Source organism: Kogia breviceps, chromosome 15 (assembly GCF_026419965.1).
Source record: "Kogia breviceps isolate mKogBre1 chromosome 15, mKogBre1 haplotype 1, whole genome shotgun sequence".
Taxonomy (NCBI): domain Eukaryota; kingdom Metazoa; phylum Chordata; class Mammalia; order Artiodactyla; family Physeteridae; genus Kogia; species Kogia breviceps.
In genome coordinates, this window is record NC_081324.1 from 8,850,874 (window position 1) to 8,869,672 (window position 18,799).

At 35.8% G+C, this 18,799-nt stretch overlaps 2 long non-coding RNA genes across 3 annotated transcripts in view; one reads left to right on the forward strand and one right to left on the reverse strand.

Moving 5' to 3' along the window:
- LOC136792630 (uncharacterized) overlaps window positions 1–18,799 on the forward strand; it is a 492,301-nt gene that overhangs the window by 292,449 nt on the left and 181,053 nt on the right. The gene's annotated exons all lie outside the window — the stretch shown is intronic.
- Window positions 2,488–18,799, reverse strand: part of LOC136792628 (uncharacterized) — a 205,846-nt gene continuing 189,534 nt past the window's right edge. Inside the window, exon 5 of one of the 2 annotated variants that reach the window (XR_010836689.1) lies at window positions 2,488–3,714. This is a non-coding gene — a long non-coding RNA (uncharacterized lncRNA). The remainder of the gene's footprint in view (window positions 3,715–18,799) is intronic. The other variant, XR_010836688.1, reaches the window with a different exon arrangement.

Sequence of the window (18,799 nt, forward strand, 5' to 3'; positions counted from 1 at the left end):
ACAGATTTTGATATGAGAGTATCCCTCATGCTTTGGCTTGGGAATATTTCTATATTCTATGGGAATTTATAATGGATGATCTTTAAAGAGACTTAAAAATAGAAATAAAAGAGTGTTTTCCTAAAAATAAACAATAGAGGGACTTCTGAAAATCAAATATAACACATTCCCATTATTATATATTTTATGATGTTTATAGCACTGATAATAAATCTTTACATTTTGGAAAATGCATAGGGAGGAATGATTAAGTGTAATTAATTATTTTGAAAATTCACCTAACTGCAAAGCAATGTGCATATTTTAATATCAGTTGAAGGCTTCTTCATGGCACTGCAAACAGTAGTACATTTCTCACAGATACAGAAGAAACTCACGGGGATACAGTGCATTGCCCAGCTAGCGGGCTTCTCTGGGTATTTTTGGTCCCATTCAGATACGTGGCGGAAAGATTTTAGCCCTTCACTCTTTTTCTTCCCCTCTCAGTCCAAAATGACAACTGATCGGGCTTCCATGATGACCTCCTTCTGATATTGGACCCACGTGGCATACATAGTTTCGATTTAGTATCCTGAAACATTGGATGATTGTCAATCACTACCTAATGTTATTGGAAACTTTGAAATCATATATGTGTCATACAGAAGGCAGAATTAATATCAGTGTTCAGAGTTAGGAAACCATTCACAGGACTCTGAAATAGTCCTACCCATGCTTTTAGGGAACATCGTATCTGATCTCATAAACAAATCTGATATATCTTTTGCTTTAGCGAATATGTCATGCACCCCCTGACTGCTTCTGTCTTTGCATTTCTTAGCTCATTTTAGCTTAATCCTCTCAGTATTTCTTTCCTGTGGGTAACATGCACCCCATCCGTACTGTCTTCCTGCCCGAACATGGATAATAATGTGAAAATAACTTTTTCCCCTGACTAGAGGTTCTGTTTTTTAACTCACTATTACCGTGTGATACATTGTGACCGGGCTAAGGAGGACCAGAAAGAAATCTCATCTTCGATAGCTCTTCTCTCCATCCTCTCCATTATGAGGGCTGGCTGGTTTGTTAGGCGTTTATGTAAATTTCTTTGTTCCAAATCTCAATAATTGCCTGATTTATATTCTTCAGTTTCCCCTTCTAGGGCCAGAGACCCACATTATAGCATCTGAACAATTCCTTAAGTCCTTCTCCTACAAATATAAATTTTTTTTAGAAACCAAGGAGCAAATTAGTTTGACTTTTTCACTAATGTATATATTATATGCATTATATACATATTACAATACATATATGTATATATGCACACACATATATACATGTATATATGTACACATATTTGTATATGTACATGTATACACATGAGTATATTTACCATTCTCAGTGTGTTTTCATTTTTCAAGATTTTAAAGAATTCATTGTATATGTCTTCATTTACAGTATGACTTCATTAGCACGGTATTACCATGGCAACATCTTATCTGATTACTGTTTGATCAGGCTAAGTTTTTTACAGCTACTGTACAGTGATATAAGCCTCTCAATCAAGGGAGTTTGACATTCTATCTTTGTTTGTACAAATTGCTCTCCTATTACATTCATTCCCCATTAACTTACACAGTGATATGGATAAGCCATATTTTACGGTAGTAAAGATTAAGTGCACAACTCAGGATTCACCTGGAGGCTCAAAGCTGTCCTCTGCAGATGACTTTCTGAATTACTTTCTTAAGTATGAACAAGAACTTATTTAGCTTTCTAATGTAATCTTGAAAATATCTTAAACATTTCAAGATCTTTCTTTTTTTTGCTATTTCTCCATATACCATTTTCTTATTTCTACAGTGATTCTGACAGTAGAGGAAACAAAAAGATCTCAATTCATCTTCTGTGTCGTCCATGTCACTTTTAGTGTCTACGAGACATTGCATAACATATGTCACAGAGCTTGTCTCTCACCTTTGTGCTAAAAACATGCACTAGATTCGTTTTCTCCTCAACTGGTTGGCAGCTTTGCCTTTTCCCAGACCCCATCTGTCTGTTTGTAGCTGCTCAGTTGCATTTTTATTCACATTTTTTTGGCTCTCAAAATCAATAATTAAAAGCTTTTTGTTGTTGTTGTTAGAGAAGAATTCTTCAAGCCCCAAACTCTAATGTCCCGTTTCTTCCCACCTGTCCCTCCTCGAGATGTTCACTCTCAAAGTAACGCAGACCAGGGCTTCCCTTCCCTGGTGGCACAGCGGTTGAGAATGCGTTTGCCGATGCAGGGGACGCGGGTTCGCGCCCCGGTCCGGGAGAATCCCACATGCTGCGGAGCGGCTGGGCCCGTGAGCCATGGCCGCTGAGCCTGCGCGTCCGGAGCCTGTGTCCCGCAACGGGAGGGGCCACAACAGTGAGAGGCCCGCGTACCGCAAAAAAAAAAAAAAAAAAAAAAAAAAAAGTAACTCATCTCAATAAAATTGTGATGACATTTTTAAACACAGGATTTTAAAACTTCACTATATTTATCCATTTTTACTTAACTATGTAAATGTATTGTGCCTGTACATTTTTAAAAGAAAATTAGTGTAGATATACACCTTTAAATCATTCAAGAATAACATATAAATGGAAGTTTGCATCTATCATTCATGTACATAATTATGACTCAGAGTATAAAGGGATGGTATCCATATTTATTAAATCAATTGAAAATTGTTCCAATCTTGAAGACAATATGGGCATATGTAGAACTTTTCAGTTCATTATTCACAGGGAAAATATTCCACTTGTAGGGGCCAACATAAAGGGATAATCTCCAAAAATTCTAAATATGAGAGCAGAGATTCAGGAAAATAAGCACAAATGCCTACGTGCTTTGAATCTGCTTATCTCTGGAAATCCAAATTCCCTTGCAGAAACCAGGTGTATATGAACAGGGATGAAGAAATTCTAATACAAAGGAAAGAAAACACTACTCTTGAATGCCTTAAAATGTGTCTGTGTGATGAGAAGAGGTTGAAAGCTTATGGAACATAATCTGAGCAATGAATGCATCACTGGTTTGGAATTTTAACTAGCTTTTTATTTTATTTTATTTATGGATTTTTTTGATTGCTACTTTAACTGCAAATTCAAAAGGCCTTGAGATATAACACCAGAAGTGATCTGTCACATTAAGTGATTTAGAAACTTTATATTTAAAGAGGAGCTGCGATCAACAACAAAAAGGAAGAAATGAATTCAAAGCAAAAGTATGACCAGAAAAACCGATAAGAGCTGTGGTTACATGGGTCCACTAGAAAGTTAAGTAAGTAATCCTCATGTGTCAGCTACCCGCAACACCTCCCCAGGGCCTCCTAGGTGCATTGCCTAGGCTACCAGCCTACACAACTGCTGGTGAGCTCCTGCTTCATGGATGCTCCAAGGTGACTCAGCAGCTGGACAGCTGCAAGATCATGGTGGTGAAAGCCTCCACGAGACTCCCCATAGTTGGTGCCAACTGAAGTCACGCAGCGTGTGTGGATGTGTGTGTGTGCGTGTGCGTCGTCAAGGGCAGGAGGTTGTGTGTGTGTGTGTGTATGAAGACACTTCTGGGTTAGACACACAGGCCACCTGCCAATCAATTCCCATTCCAGCTGCAGAGGTCACCGTGCAAGCTGCATGCTGCAATTCAGGCTGTCAGGAAGCATAAGAGTAGATGTATTTGCAGCGAGAAACATGACATAAAATAAGACCCTGGAACAAAAGTTGAAAAGAGGAAAAAAAGTTGATGATGTTATCTGAAATAGTAACATTTTGTTTGTTTTGTTCTGTTTTGCGGTATGCGGGCCTCTCTCCGTTGTGGAGCACAGGCTCCGGACGCACAGGCTCAGCGGCCATGGCTCACGGGCCCAGCCGCTCCGCGGCACGTGGTATCTTCCCGGACCGGGACACGAACCCGCGTCCCCTGCATCGGCAGGCGGACTCTCAACCACTGCGCCACCAGGGAAGCCCATGAAAAACTAACATTTTTACAGAGGATAAAAAAGGGCAAAAATAACAAATTTCTACCTCTAAGTGTCTGGCTCTCCAGGCCATATGTTAAAATACCCAAGAATGACTGACAATCAAGATGTTTTCTAAATACTTTTATCTGTTATCTTTTAATGTCTCTCTTCTTGCTTTTTTGTTTTTCTGTCTCCCCAATAATTTATTGCCTCTGATAGCCACTGATTTAACTGAAAATGAGAGCTCAGTAATTTAATCCAATGGACTAAGAGAGATTAAACGTTAGGAAACAGGCAGTCTCATGTTACCTATAAAGCACGGAGTTATCCCTGATAAGAGGTAGGAGCAAGGCTGTTCATTACCTGAAAGCAATTGGTTTGTCTCCTGAATTCCAACTTGAAGTAAACATTTATCCATAATAAAAATATTCATGTTCTATATTGATGATTCATTTTATATTTTCTGTGGCTGGTTGTATGTTTAAATATACCAGTGTTGCTTTGACCTTTATATATTCCCAAAAGATCAATGAGAAAAAAAAATCACCTGTCAAGAGGATGTGAGTTTTAAAACAAATTTACTCAAAGGACTAATGTCAGATTCAACTTTCTGTAAAAGAAGGAACTAGGCAGTGTTATTAAATTTCATCTTTAAATTCAGTTCTGATGTCTTACAAAGGCAATAAATCATAGTCTTTAAATTTTATTAAATGGAAGTAACCTAAACTAGATAACACTTCCTTGATAAAGAAACTAAACTAAACTAAAGAAACTAAAATTCTTAAATGCTCTGATTTCTAATAAAAATACAGGTAAAATTATCCTTCACAGATCTGTTGTCACACTGGAGTAGCATCAGGAATAATAAATTATAAAAAATATACTATGAGTAATAAGTATATTGCTTAATTAAGCATCAGATTTTCTTCCAAAATTGACATTAAGTGTGATTTTTTTTTTTTTTTCTAAAAAGTATTTTCAGAGCCATTTGAAAATTTGGTTTATAAAAATTCATGGGGCTTCCTTGGTGGCGTAGTGGTTGAGAGTCCGCCTGCCGATGCAGGGAACGCGGATTCGTGTCCCGGTCCGGGAAGATCCCACGTGCCGCGGGGCGGCTGGGCCCGTGAGCCATGGCCGCTGAGCCTGCATGTCCGGAGCCTGTGCTCCGCAACGGGAGAGGCCACAACAGTGAGAGGCCCGCGTACCAAAAAAAAAAAAAAAAAAAAAAAAAAATTCATGGCTTGTCAATTTTTTGCCATAGTAATTATAATTTAAAGAAGTCATTTATCATATGTAAAATTGCTCAGAAGATACACTTGCAAATATTCTTGTATATCATATCTTTGGAGAATTTTAATTTTCCTCTTTCCTTAATTATTTTTGATTTCTAATAATCCACTTTCTAATGAATTCTGTAAGCATTAAAGCACGTAGTTAAATGCAACAACTACACAAAAGGCACCCACCTACCAGCTAACAAATATTATTCTCTTGCATGTGGGTGGCAATTTCTTAAGTTCTTTCACTGATAGAAAAATGTGAAAGAGCAAATATCCTTGGGAGAGCTGATGCAATGTTAACATCAAGTTGACACAACCTTAACCGTTAAAACATCTTTACACTAAATTGAAAACACTTGTTTATAAAAATTTTTGAAGTCAGATCTTGAGGAAATAAAAGAAGACAGAGGAGTACAAGTTATAAAGCATGAGTGAGAATGGAGTTTATTCATTTATTCTCTTATTCAACAAAGTTTATCTAGCTCTCACCCTGTGCCACACAGTGATATAGGGACAGGTGATGCCACTGTGAAAAAAAGGTAGGTTAGATGTTCCTTCAATGGTGTCTAGTGGGGGTGGATTGAATAAGGAATCTCTATAAAGTCATGTAAAGGAAATGAATGCCTGAACAAACTTGATGCACTAAATAGCATATTTTCAGCCTCAACTATTTAAATTTACTTATTGTTTGAGAGATGACTCTCACTTCTAAAGTGCTCAATGGTAATGAAAGCAAGAGATTAGGAACTTGGGAAAGTATGGCTCAAACACAGTTACTCCAAGTCATAGACCTGCTTTGAGGGTCAGGGAGGACCCGTAGGGTCCCAGCACAGTGGGAATGTCCTCAAATCAATCCATAAGCTTCTGTGAGTGCATACTTAGAAAGGGACATGCAAGAAACCAATTAGTTTCTTAAAAGCATATATTTCAAAACCTCAACTCTGGGTTGTTCAGTGTTGACTTTCATCCCTATTGTGCATCAAATTGAGAGATTGATTTTAGTTCGCCTAGTAAAAACATTTCTGACTGTATTCAAGGTTCATGGCTTATAAATGTTTCGGAATTTCAAATCCAGTCTTCACTTTTATATTCCCACTTTAGTTGAGCAGTGCAATATTAATCAGAAAATCACTGTCTTTGGAATAATTGCTCTATTTCTGGTGATGACAGTGAGGTCAATATTGTGAAGATATGGTGGGAGAAGTAATTTTCATCAAATTTCATACATGGACTGGTGTATTATAGAGTTCATTAAGAGTTTAAACAGAGCCGGGCACTGCTCCAACCACATTCTCATTTTCTCTTAAGGAGGTCAAATCAAACAAGCAACAACCAATCACAGCCAAGGGTTGACAAAGATACGCATATCCCACCAGAAGTCCAAATTGCTGAGCTAACTCCCTCTGTAAGCAAGCTGAGCTCTACTGACACCAAGAACATTGTAAGATTTGATTATGACTCTGTTCTTTTTCCTTTTAAAAATGTCATTATTTCAGGAAGTCCAAAATATGCACATGAGAATCAAGAACTCACTGAAAATGAATGGGAACGGCTAGGTCACTGGGCGTTATTTGTCATGTCTCCTTGGCCTATTAGATCTGTTTCCAATATAATACATCAGGTTCATGTAAAGCCATTTTTTATTCTCCTGAAAAAGGCTTTTTCCCTAGCTATTGTCATCAGTCATAGATGAAAACAGTGCATGGTGTGTAGTAAGTGCTGCTTGATACTGGAGCATAAAATACTTTAAAACATGATTGGATTTACTGGTTATAACAATGATGGACTGTGTCAACTGAACCAAATAAACAGTGTGGTTCCTTACACTGCTTGGTCAAGATGACTCATCTATACTCTGTCTCTTTATTCTTTAGCCCTTGAATTTTTTAACAAAGCACAGTAAAACTACCAGGAGTTGAACTGTAATAGGGTTCCTTTGAAATACACACAAGCAGTGAATTATGGCAACACAACTACTCTGATATATTACTTGAGCATTAAAGAGTAGTAGTTTTTGCTATAACACTGAAATTCTCTTATTTTTTTACTGGAGAAAAGAAAAAATCAAATTTCTTGTATTCTGTGTCTGAACTGTGCATATGTAAAATGTAATAAATGGGTATAAAATACAAATGACAATAACAGTTCACATTCCTATGCAGGTTTATATTTTCCAAAACGCCTTACATTGATATTTCATTTTATAATTTTAGTATCTCCTTCATAGCCTTTTTAAACAAATGATCTAAAAGTTCTTCAAACAGTTAAATTATAAAAAAATATTTTCTTTGTTTGCTTCCAAACCATATTTGTATGTGTAGAGATACAAGCTTCTCACTGCTGTCTAATATTGAAGACCCTCTGTGCTTTACTGCTTGTTCATAATACTCACAAAATAGAGCAGATAGGATTATTATCATGTTTTTGTAGTGAAGATATCTGAGGTTCAAGAAGAGTAGATGACTATCTAACATAACCAGCCAAGTTTAGACAAGATCAAAGCCTATGGTGTTTCTTTTATCCCATGACCAAATCCAGTACTTAACAGTGTTCCCATGACACCCAAATCAGTGAATTTGATAAATTCATAGAAAGTGATGGAGAACTTTCCAGTCATGACAATCATTGAAATTTTGTTATTACAATTAAATACCGGTGTCCACATCAATCTTTATAGAGAGTGTTATGATGATGAACTAGGGAAGCCATTATTTTCCAGCCAATAAAGAAAATTGTTATTAACATTTTCTGGAGAAGTGACCCCAAATTATTCTTGTGCACTTTACAGAGAAGGTCTAATGCTTTGATTTCATACCAGTACAGTTACACATTTACAGTTTGATTCCCTTTTCAAGTTTTAGTGAAACAAACTGAGTAAGCAATCCTAAGAACAAGTAAAAGGTAATGCCTTGATATGATGTTAGAAAAAACTTTTATTTGGTATTTAATTAACAAAGGAGGAAGCAGAAGTGACAAAAATTCATAATAAAACTACTTTTATTGGAAGTAAATTAGATGACTATGATATATTTCAGTAGGTGTGGATCCATTTCTCATGGAATCTAAAATTTCTAGTGTCAATTTGTGGACTTGCATCTATGGTAAAGATTTTAAAGATGGTCACAAAGCACTTTTTGAAGGATACTCAATACATTTGTAAGTGAAAGTTGTGCAGTATAGCTTGAATAGGAGTAGTGGGGAGAAGAAATGAACAAAATATATAATGACATGGTTAAAAAAATAATAGAAATACATATTATTATCAGAAGAAAGGCTAAAGTATGTGGGAAAGCAATTATTTATATAGTCAGTCCAATATCAGTTTTTTTTAGCAACTGTAAACTAATTAGGTGACAAATTTAAGGCTATGTTTTGCTGTCCACTAAGTCATTATGAAAAGCCAGGTTTTTAATTGTCTACAGCTCCATGAAAATATTGTTTTGATTGCTCTTGAAGCTGGAAAGGTCAGGCTAAAATAGATGAGAAAATTCTAGGTTATCACTTAAGTATTCTTACAGTATTAAAATCAGTAGATTCAGGTGAATAGTTTGTAGAGATAGTTCAAATTGGCAAATTCTGCTAGTGAGCTCTCAGCATTATTTTAAGAATTTAAAGAATGGAGAAAATCATATCCTGAAATCTGAAACATATTATGTAACATCTAAAAGATTAATCAAAGGTGATGCTGAGATAGTGGTGTTACTGTTGGCATAACAAAAACATTCATAAATCATTTATTTTGCAAAGCACTTTCACAAAAAGCATTTTGTTTTAACCTCACCATAATCTAACTCAGCTGTTGGAACAAGAAATTCTCTCCCATCCACTATATTTATTAAGTGGAAAGACATTCTACTCAAAATAATCTGTTCATCTATTTATATACTTACTGAAGATTTGATTTTTGGTTACACCCAACATTTCTTTCAGGGGGGACAATTTATTTCTTACCAATTTTAACTACTTCCTGATAAAGTTGATAGAACAAAGGAATATAGTACGATACAATATATTAATGTCTGAAAACCAAGCACATTTGTCTACTTGATTAGCAATCAAGTAGAAATGTGTGGTTTAAATCCCTCCATAGACAATGACTGCATGAATGTGAATGTTGAGAGAAATACCTAATGTTGGTGCTTGACGTAGCCTGCAACATGAGAGATGTGGAACCCTCAAGTGTTAAGGTCTTTCATCGACAACAGTACTCAGTCAAAATGTTTCAGAATGCATTATCAAAGCTATGTGGTTCCTCTTTGCACATTGATGATCCCAGGTTAGACATCATCAAAAGTGACTGTTAATATCATGGGAGTAGAATAGAGGTCTCCTCATCACTGCAACACGCTGAGTTCATAGGTTATTTTTTAAAAAAGCTTGCAGAGGGCTTCCCTGGTGGCGCAGTGGTTGAGAATCCGCCTGCCGATGCAGGGGACACTGGTTCGTGCCCCTGTGCGGGAGGATCCCACGTGCCACGGAGCGGCTGGGCTCGTGAGCCGTGGCCGCTGAGCCTGCGCGTCCGGAGCCTGTGCTCCGCAATGGGAGAGGCCACAACAGTGAGAGGCCCGCCTAGCACGCACACACACACACACACACACAAAGCTTGCCGAACCCACCAGCTAAATGAGAATGCCAAACCATCATATTCTCTCTTTAATAGATATATAGAAAAATCTTTACATGTTTAGATAATAAACATGGCAGACATCCAGCATTTTACAAAATAAGCTTACTTCTATGAAAATAAATTGATAAACACTAGGTGCTTAAATGAACACTTATTAAATACATTAGAAGATACAGACAGTGCAACAGTAATGAGAAGACAAACTGGGAAGTTCCCTGGTGGTCCATTGGTTAGGACTTGGTGCTTTCACTGCGGTGGCCCGGGGTTCAATCCTTGGTGGGGGAGCTAAGATCCCACAAGCATGGCCAAAAAAAGACAAAAGAAAAAGAAAGAAGGAAAACGGCCAGAAGTACATGTGGCAATTACAATTAGACTAGCTCAGAAGAAAGACATTCTCTTGCCTACAGTGGCAAAGTGCTTTGTTAGCAGTCTTTAATGATTTCAGGAGAATTGAAAGTTTGAAACAAGACTAAGCCTGTCTACTCTTTCCAGAAAAAAATGTATAATTAATAATAAATTTATACACATTAATGTCTATAGTGTGAGCTCAGCCATACAGACCCAAATTTTACTAATTAAAAAATAATAAATATTTAGTAATGCATTGCTAAATGTCAGCCATGCTACATAGTACTTTATATTATTTCCTTTTATATTTACATGAAACCTAAAAAAGTATGCACGATTTTCTATGTCTATTGCACAAATAACTTTTAGTATTTATGATACTTGTCCAGGGTTACACAGCTAGAGTCTCCAACATTTGAATCCTTAACTCTTTAAATATTAAAAATAGAGCTATATAATCTAGCTACCTACTGTGGTTACCTCAGACTACACCTTTATTCTACCTTGTTTCTATATCTCAAAAACTTTAGGACCACTCTACATCCCATTTTTAATAGTGATAGCACAGAACTTAGTGATGTGTGTCCTCCATCCTCTTATCCAAACCCTAAAATTATAAACACATAGTTTTGAAAAACATGAATTACTCTCAATACCCTTTCAGTTAGTGAACCTATTTCTCCCACCTTCCTGCCAAAAGCTGCCCAGCTCATCTCAAGCAGGGACAGTAAATGATCTTCTGAGACAGCACCTTCTGTCTTGAAGAGTTGTTACAGTGACTGTGATTATGTTACGTTGAAATATTTCCCTATGAACATTCGAATCCGGTGCCCTTGTTCTATACGTGGAACATTGTAAAACATTTTTTATTTCTTTCCCAATAGGAGTATTTTAAGTACCTGAAAAAGCATTTTTCCAATTGTAACATATTTAATTTCTTTACCTTTATTCGTCTTATACTGTTTTATATCACCTTACCACCGTGATCACTTTTTTCAGTACTTTCTGTGGAGTAAGTCAGCATGGTGCAAAGACGTGAACAGGGTTCGGTTGGAGATTGTTCCTTGACCTTAAACTATGATGTCTTACCCAAAAAGGATATGAATTTCCTCTCACATGCTGCCAGGCAGCACAGATTGTGAAATGAGCAGATCTGCAGTCAGAAGATCTGATTCAAATGGTTTTCTATTACTTACTTGAAGTGTGACCTCACACCAGCCAGAGCTGCTCTGATTTTCTCCTGAATTGCTTTTAAATCATTTTATACAGAAAGCATTTTACATTGTTAATATGATTTTTTTTGAATAGTTCACAAAACATATTTAAACATAATATTTTACATAATACTTCTCTTTTGGCAAAGGTTTGGATGAGACCTCACCATCGCAGTTGGCAGGATGATCCTCTGATCTCACCTTTATTGTTTTCTGAGAGTATTTTAAAGCTTGAGGGACTCACTCTTAGGGACTTTCTGAAGCGCAACGTCGATATAAGTGTTCAAATATAAACTGCTGTTGATATCCTGCAGCCAGTGACTACCAGGAACAGACAAACACATTAGCATTTATTGTCTCCTTTCAGTGAAGGGGACCCCTCTCTAGAGGAACTGTGGGGTGCCTTGGCCAGAAAGTGTTAGCTAAACATACTAACGTTTGGTGTATCCATAGGTGTCTCATAGGTGATCCTAGGAAATGTTCAAGGGCGTGGGTGTTGTGCTGTCAGGAATTGCCATTAATCCCATGATTGGATGTCTTAATAATTTTATCTTAATGGACTGGAGGAAGAAAAAAAGATGAAAACTGTGATAATGAAAAGAATTTTGTTACTCATATTAGCAAGGAACTGGGGATGTTTAGTCATTTTTGCCATTTGGGAAAATTCTTGTTATTGCCTATGTTCAAACATTGATACAGAAGTGGTCTTGTCTTTATTTTATTCCATCATGTTCTTGTAGTTGCCTTGTCTGATGCTAATAGTCTATGAAATTGCTTATGTTCAACAGCAGAACAAATGCCAAGGTCTAGTTCCAAGTGTGAGGCAGCTCCTGGATGAAAGGCCTTCCTTTCATATTCTCTGTTACCCTTTCAGGCCAAGAACAGGCAAAGTTAAGCTGGAGAGCATCAATCCATTATCACATTTTTAAAGATTTTGCTGATCAGGAAATTTTCTAAAGAATGCTTCTTACAGTTGAATGAGAACAAGTCCTTCTTTCTCCTTTATTTGTTTGTTTGGTTTTTTTTTTGCAAAATGAGTTATTGGATCATCTACAGGACAACGTTTGTGCAAGACCATTTAAGATCGTGGAGAAGATAAATCAGCCAATTCTAACATAGTGATTACCAGAAAAAAATATTTATTCATTTTGCAATAGATCCCAAAGCTAGGAGCTTAGATTATCTAATTCATGCACTGAAAATTCTCCAGATTTCAGCTTGGACTTTTCAAGAGAAAAAGGTTTTGCTGGTTTGTTTTGTTTTGTTTTGTTTATCCTGTTCATGAGCTGTTCCACTTGACTTACAGTATTTATATGGTTCAAACAAGAAATATTGCTATAGCTCAAATTCCCCTTTGGCTAGCTCAGAGGAATTGAAGGCTTTTATGAATGTTCAAGACCAGCTGATCAGTTGGTCTTTAGAACAAGTTGTGTTTTCATGTGAAGTAGAGACTCAAAGGGGCACAAAATCCATTGGAAATGCAAGCATAATTTATCTCAACTGATGTAAGTCCCTTATGGAGAAAAAAATGTTTGAGTGGAAATAAACAGTTCCTGCAAAGCAGCCTGGAGTGTCTTTGAATAGAACAAACTGTTTACTACAGCAAGAAAAGCCTAATACAGTTCTCTTTCCCTAAGGGGAAAATTTTGCTGGCAGTGTTTTAATGACATCTGAAGCCATAGATTCTGGAATATTTCTAAGAATTCTTAGCTTTAAATCTCTTGATGAAATGGATGTTCAGCAGTCAGGAGAAAGTTATATATATTGCTTTTTATTTAAGATATATGACTCTACGAATCAACTCTTTGGAGTTTTTCTGTATTTGATAAGGTCTTTTTCAATGATATTCAGTGAAGGAGAGTTTCTCTCTGTCATTTTTGGAAATCCAACACCCCGTGTCAATTTATGTACGTCTAATAAATGCAACTTGAATTTTTTAATTATATTGTGGTATTTATCTAGTGGTATTTAGTCATATTAGCTCAAATAAAATAGAACCTAGGAATCAAAGAGTAAGATTTCCAAGTGCATGGGGCATTCTCTTAATAACTTATTAGATGATAATTTGTGGATCTTAAATGGGATTGATCTTAACATAATTGAATATAATGACAGTGGTTTGGGACAAGGAAGCTAAGGGTTTCTGAATGTTTTCCATTTAATTATTGTTTTATTATTTGATCATCTCATTTTTTTAACATTTATAGATGATAAGGTTGGTAGACTTTCTAAATATAAAATCCATTTTTAGAGAGCTATTCAAAAATGGTACCAGTAAGATTTGGGTCCTTGTGAGAGAGATTCCCTAACTCAGTAATTCAAAATCAAGCAGGTATTTTCCCACCATCACTGTGATAGCTCTCCAGAAAAGCAAAGCCTTACCCATCCTGAATATAAACAACAATAACCAAATATACTCCTGATTATTTAAAGGGGTCCAACAGAGCCTCAAAATTTAGTTTTCTCTCCATGTCCTTCCTTTACAGCAGAAACATAATAAAATTATAGGAAGATAAAGTTATGTTAGTAAGATGCAACAGCATATTCAAAAAGTAGATTCAAAAGGTATATAGGATACAGAATATGCCTATATGTTTCTTGATCTCAAGTTATATTTTTATATTAACTCATCACCAAAATTGGATACTTTTTATATGAAAGGTGTTCAGATGTCTAGTCCAACTCTAGAGCTCTCTGATCTTAGGAAAAGATTGGTCCTGCTAGGAATCAAAGAGAGAAATAGGATATTTGATGTTGTATTTGATAGGAATACTTGCAGTGTTTCTATAGAGTTATTGCACTCCAGAAAATGTTTTTCCACTGAAACTCAGAATATTAAATTGGATCTTTCATTTAAAAGATCCAATTGCTTATTCTATTTTAAATTGTTGTTGTTTTGTCTTTGTTTTTCTCCCCCTGAGGTTTATGTGAAAACAATAAGCCCATGCTACTGTGAATTAATATTTTATGCCCTCAAGAATCAGGGGAAAAAAGCCTTGAAGAAAGTAAAACATTCATTTATATACATACAGTGTAAGTTTCCTACTTATATTCTATTGTGAGAGACCATCTAAAAAGTAATTATTACTTTTTACTTCAGATTTTTAAAATACATAGCCTCTTTTACTTAGAGAACAGTGACATATCTTTGCAAACTAAATGTGTCAATGTAGAGGATGAAACAATTTCAAGGCCAAAACATCACTAAAACACCAATGCTCTGAATCGTAGTGGGCTTTATTAATCGGTTAATAAAAAGTAGATTTCTTTTTGCTAAATAGAGTAAATCAGATACAAACCAAATAAAATTGCTTTTTTGTTTCCTATTATACACTTGAAGAATGTCTCAATTAGCTTTAGTAACTGTATGGACTGAATTGTGTCCCCCCAGAATTCATATGTTGAAGTCCTAAGCACCTCCCCTCCATTTGACTATATTATGAGATGGGCCTTTAAGGAGGTAATTATAGTTAAATGGGGTCATAAGGGTGGGGCCCTAATCCAGTAGAACTGGTGTCCTTTTAAGAAGAGGAAGAAACACCAGGGATGTGAGCACACAGAGAAAAGGCCACATGAGGACACAGCAAGAAGATAAACATCTGTAAGGCAAGGACAGAAGCCTCAGAGGAAGCCAACCCTGCCAGCACCCTGATCATGAACTTCCAGACATTACAACCATGAGAAATAATTTTTTGTTGTTCAAGCCTCCTATTCAGCCATATTTTGTTATGGCATCCCTAGCGATTGATATCATAATTTATATATGGCATTCAATAGTAGTAATCTATCTGCATTATAGGTAACAGAATGATTGCGTTTTAATTTCTTGCAATTTTCAGTCTTTTCTCATTTTGGTTTTCTGATTTGTCCATAAGGTCCTGAAGTTTAAAATGATATAATATGTACATTAGTAGGCAGCTATAAAATGAATGCTTATCACTCTCTAACATTATTAATAGAAATACTTTTGTATAAATATTAACTTCCTGAATTATCTAGGTATTAGGCATATTTTGGAAGCGGAAAATGTTGAATGCTAACTGAATAAAATCGCCAAGAGAAATTATTAAGACTATACTTTTTCTGCCTTAGTTCCCCAAGAATTAACTTAAGATTTTTGTTTTTAAAAAGCAATAGCCTGCACTATTCCCATAAACACAATATTTGCCATTGCCAAATGATTCAGCATTTACATTTACTGGGCCAACTTGATCTGATAGAAGCTCTGGAAATATCATAACCATGGTTTAGAAGAGTAAGTACAATACAATAAAAGTGTTTAGGTGAGATTCAATTCATTAGAAGTACATCAATATTATACAGTAAATGTGCATATATTCATAACAAAGAGGCTTCTGGGAACATTTAGCACCTTACTCCATGATCTCCATTTTTGGTTTGTCTTTGTTTGTTTTTATACAGTAGCAGGATATGTGCTCAAATGGGGAAGTATGGCAACGCATTTGCCACCTATGCAGGTTTTAGTCCAAAATAATCAAAGATAGACTTACAGCATACTTCCCAATTATCTTATAAAGTTTTAAATTTAATTCCTAGTGATGCCATAAAAACAAAATAGTGAAGGCTCAGCACTCAGCACCAAGATGGAACAGACACACACACACACACACACACACACACACACGTATATATTGTTATCTAGCAGGATATTAGGTTACACAAAGATTCTTCCCAGAAACTAAAGACATTTTCACCTTTAAAGAGACTGTGGTTAGAAATATGAATAGAATAGAAATTATTTCAATTCACTGTATGAGAAAAGATTGAGCATAAAGAACACCATCGATGAATGTAAGACCATACAACCATGTTACATACATAACAAGATGGTTTTTTAATTTTTACTACAGAAAAGAGCTGTTAGTGTGGTAGTGCATGGAAGAAAATACCGTTCATTTCTATGGATTCTTATACCCAAAAAGATGGAAAATATCAATATGTAACTTTTGCATATTTGCACAAAGTTGGATAACCTAAGGTCAAAATGAGATGTTAGAGAGAACAAGATGTAGAAAATGAAGAGATGCTAATGCATTTTAAAAACGTTGGTGCAATATTTACACCACTTCCAGGAGAAAATATGTATTTTTAAAGTGTAAACTTGATCTAAAGATTCCACACTTTGACAGACTTTAAAGGAAGAAAATGTCTTTAATTTTAAAAAATTCATTCAAACTAAAACAAAAAAACCCCAAAAACAGCAGCAGTTCACCCATTTCTTCCCACCCACTGCCTTTGCCACTAGCAATCTGTTCTCTGTATCTATAAGCTTGACTTCTCTTTTTGAGTCCATATGTGAAAGAGATCATATGGCATTCGTCTTTCTTTGACTTATTTCACTTAGCATAATGCCCTCGAGGTCCACCTATGTTGTTGCAAATGACAAAATCGCATTCCTTTTTTAGGGCTCAATAATATGCCACAAATAATATATCATAAAATCTATATTCATTCTTCTGTCAGTGGATGCATAGATTGTTTCCATATCTTGGCTATTATAAATAATGCTGCAATGAACATGAGGATGCATACAGTTTTTTCAGGTTAGTGCTTTTGTTTTCTTTTAACAACAAAAAGAACATTCCATGCCATACTTTTCACATTCTGAAGTGAAAATAGATCCAGATCATTACTTTATACATTTGCCAGGACTCAGCCTTGACAGGTTTGAATAGCGCTGGTTCAGCTTCACCACGGTACATCTGGGCCTGCTGGATCACAGACAGAAACACGGACTTCTTTTCTCAATAGGATGTTCCAGCTCTTGGTAATTAACTGACTGAATCCAGCAGAGCTAAGAGACCAAATTCTTGTTCATTGTTTTCTGCTGCTTTATTAATCACTGCCCCTCAGATCTCACTGGTTTGTTAGTCTTGATCTCCTTTGTATGAACGAACCGTCCAAGCTAAAAGTCCTCAGTGATGGGGAGGGAAGACAGACTTTCTCTTGGCCTCTACAACGTTCCCCATGCCAAATATAGAAGCCCAGTGCTTTGGCCCCAAGACCTAAGCATGGTGGTAAAGAACAGACTCATAAAAATTGAGCTGCAAAAATAGGATGTTTTTGCTGTGAGAGTTGTCAAGGTAAAGAGCCTCAGGTGAAAACTGCACATTGTACTTTCCAAGCTACTGGTACACCAAAAATATGCAGGATTCACTGGCATTTTGATTGGAGAGAGCAACTCTTCAGTCTGATCATACACTGTGGCATTATACGTATTTTGCTCCATGACCTGGACAGATATAAAGTGCTCAGTCATTCATTGAGAATTGTCTCTTTAGTCCTCAGTTTGAAATTGTTCCTGCCCTCAAGTAGGTCACATCTGGTGGAGAAAATACACATGTACAGCTGACCCTTGAGCAACACAGAGGTTAGGGGCACTGAACCCCTACAGTTGAAAACCCACATACACAACCTTACAGTTGGCCTTCCATATCCACAGATCCATATCCACGGATTCCATCAACTGCAGGTGGTGTAGTACTGTAGTGTGTATTTATTGAAAAAGACTCGACGTGTAAGTGGACCTGCATAGTTCAAACAACCTGTGTTGTTCAAGGGTCAACTGTATACACATACTTATCTCATACCATATAAATTTATATTCCAATGTGTTCAATAACAATTCTATACCATAGAAAACAAAAAAGTCTTAGATGTTAATTTAAAGACTGAAACTAAAATTAGGGGTTGGGAAGATCTCCTTAACTAAAGTTACATTAAATTATTTCATATAGCAAAAGTGGCCATAAAAAATCAATAGAAAAATAGCTAACTTGGGAGAAAATATTTGATGGTTAATATTTTTAATATACAAAAAGCTCCAGAAAACACAATAAAAATGTGTTAAAACTATTATTAACAGATTCCAGAATGTCAAAGAAATTACAACTAAATATGTAGAAAATGATCATCATAATTAATATCCAATGAATGCAAATTTTAAAACCATAAATACCATCCCTTTTTGCCCATTAGATTGATAAAACTAAGTGCAATAAAGTTTGGCAGTGTTTCAGGGAAATTTCAATTATTCATTTCTTGTGAAAATGTGAAATAGTCTTTATCAAAAACAATCTGTAAGTTATATTAATATTAAATATACACTTACAATTTGAATCAGTAATTTCACTTTTCACCATGTAATAAAAATGCCAATATGTTGGAGTTTATTGGCAGGGGCAAAAGTTTGAAACAAATTTAATATCCATGCACTGAGGAGATTTAATTATCATAAATGTACATTAAACTATTAAAAATAAATTTCATCTACAAAGTTATCTTGTAGGGATTCCCATGAGTATCATGGAGTCATAGATTGTAATAATGTGATCTATTTTTGTA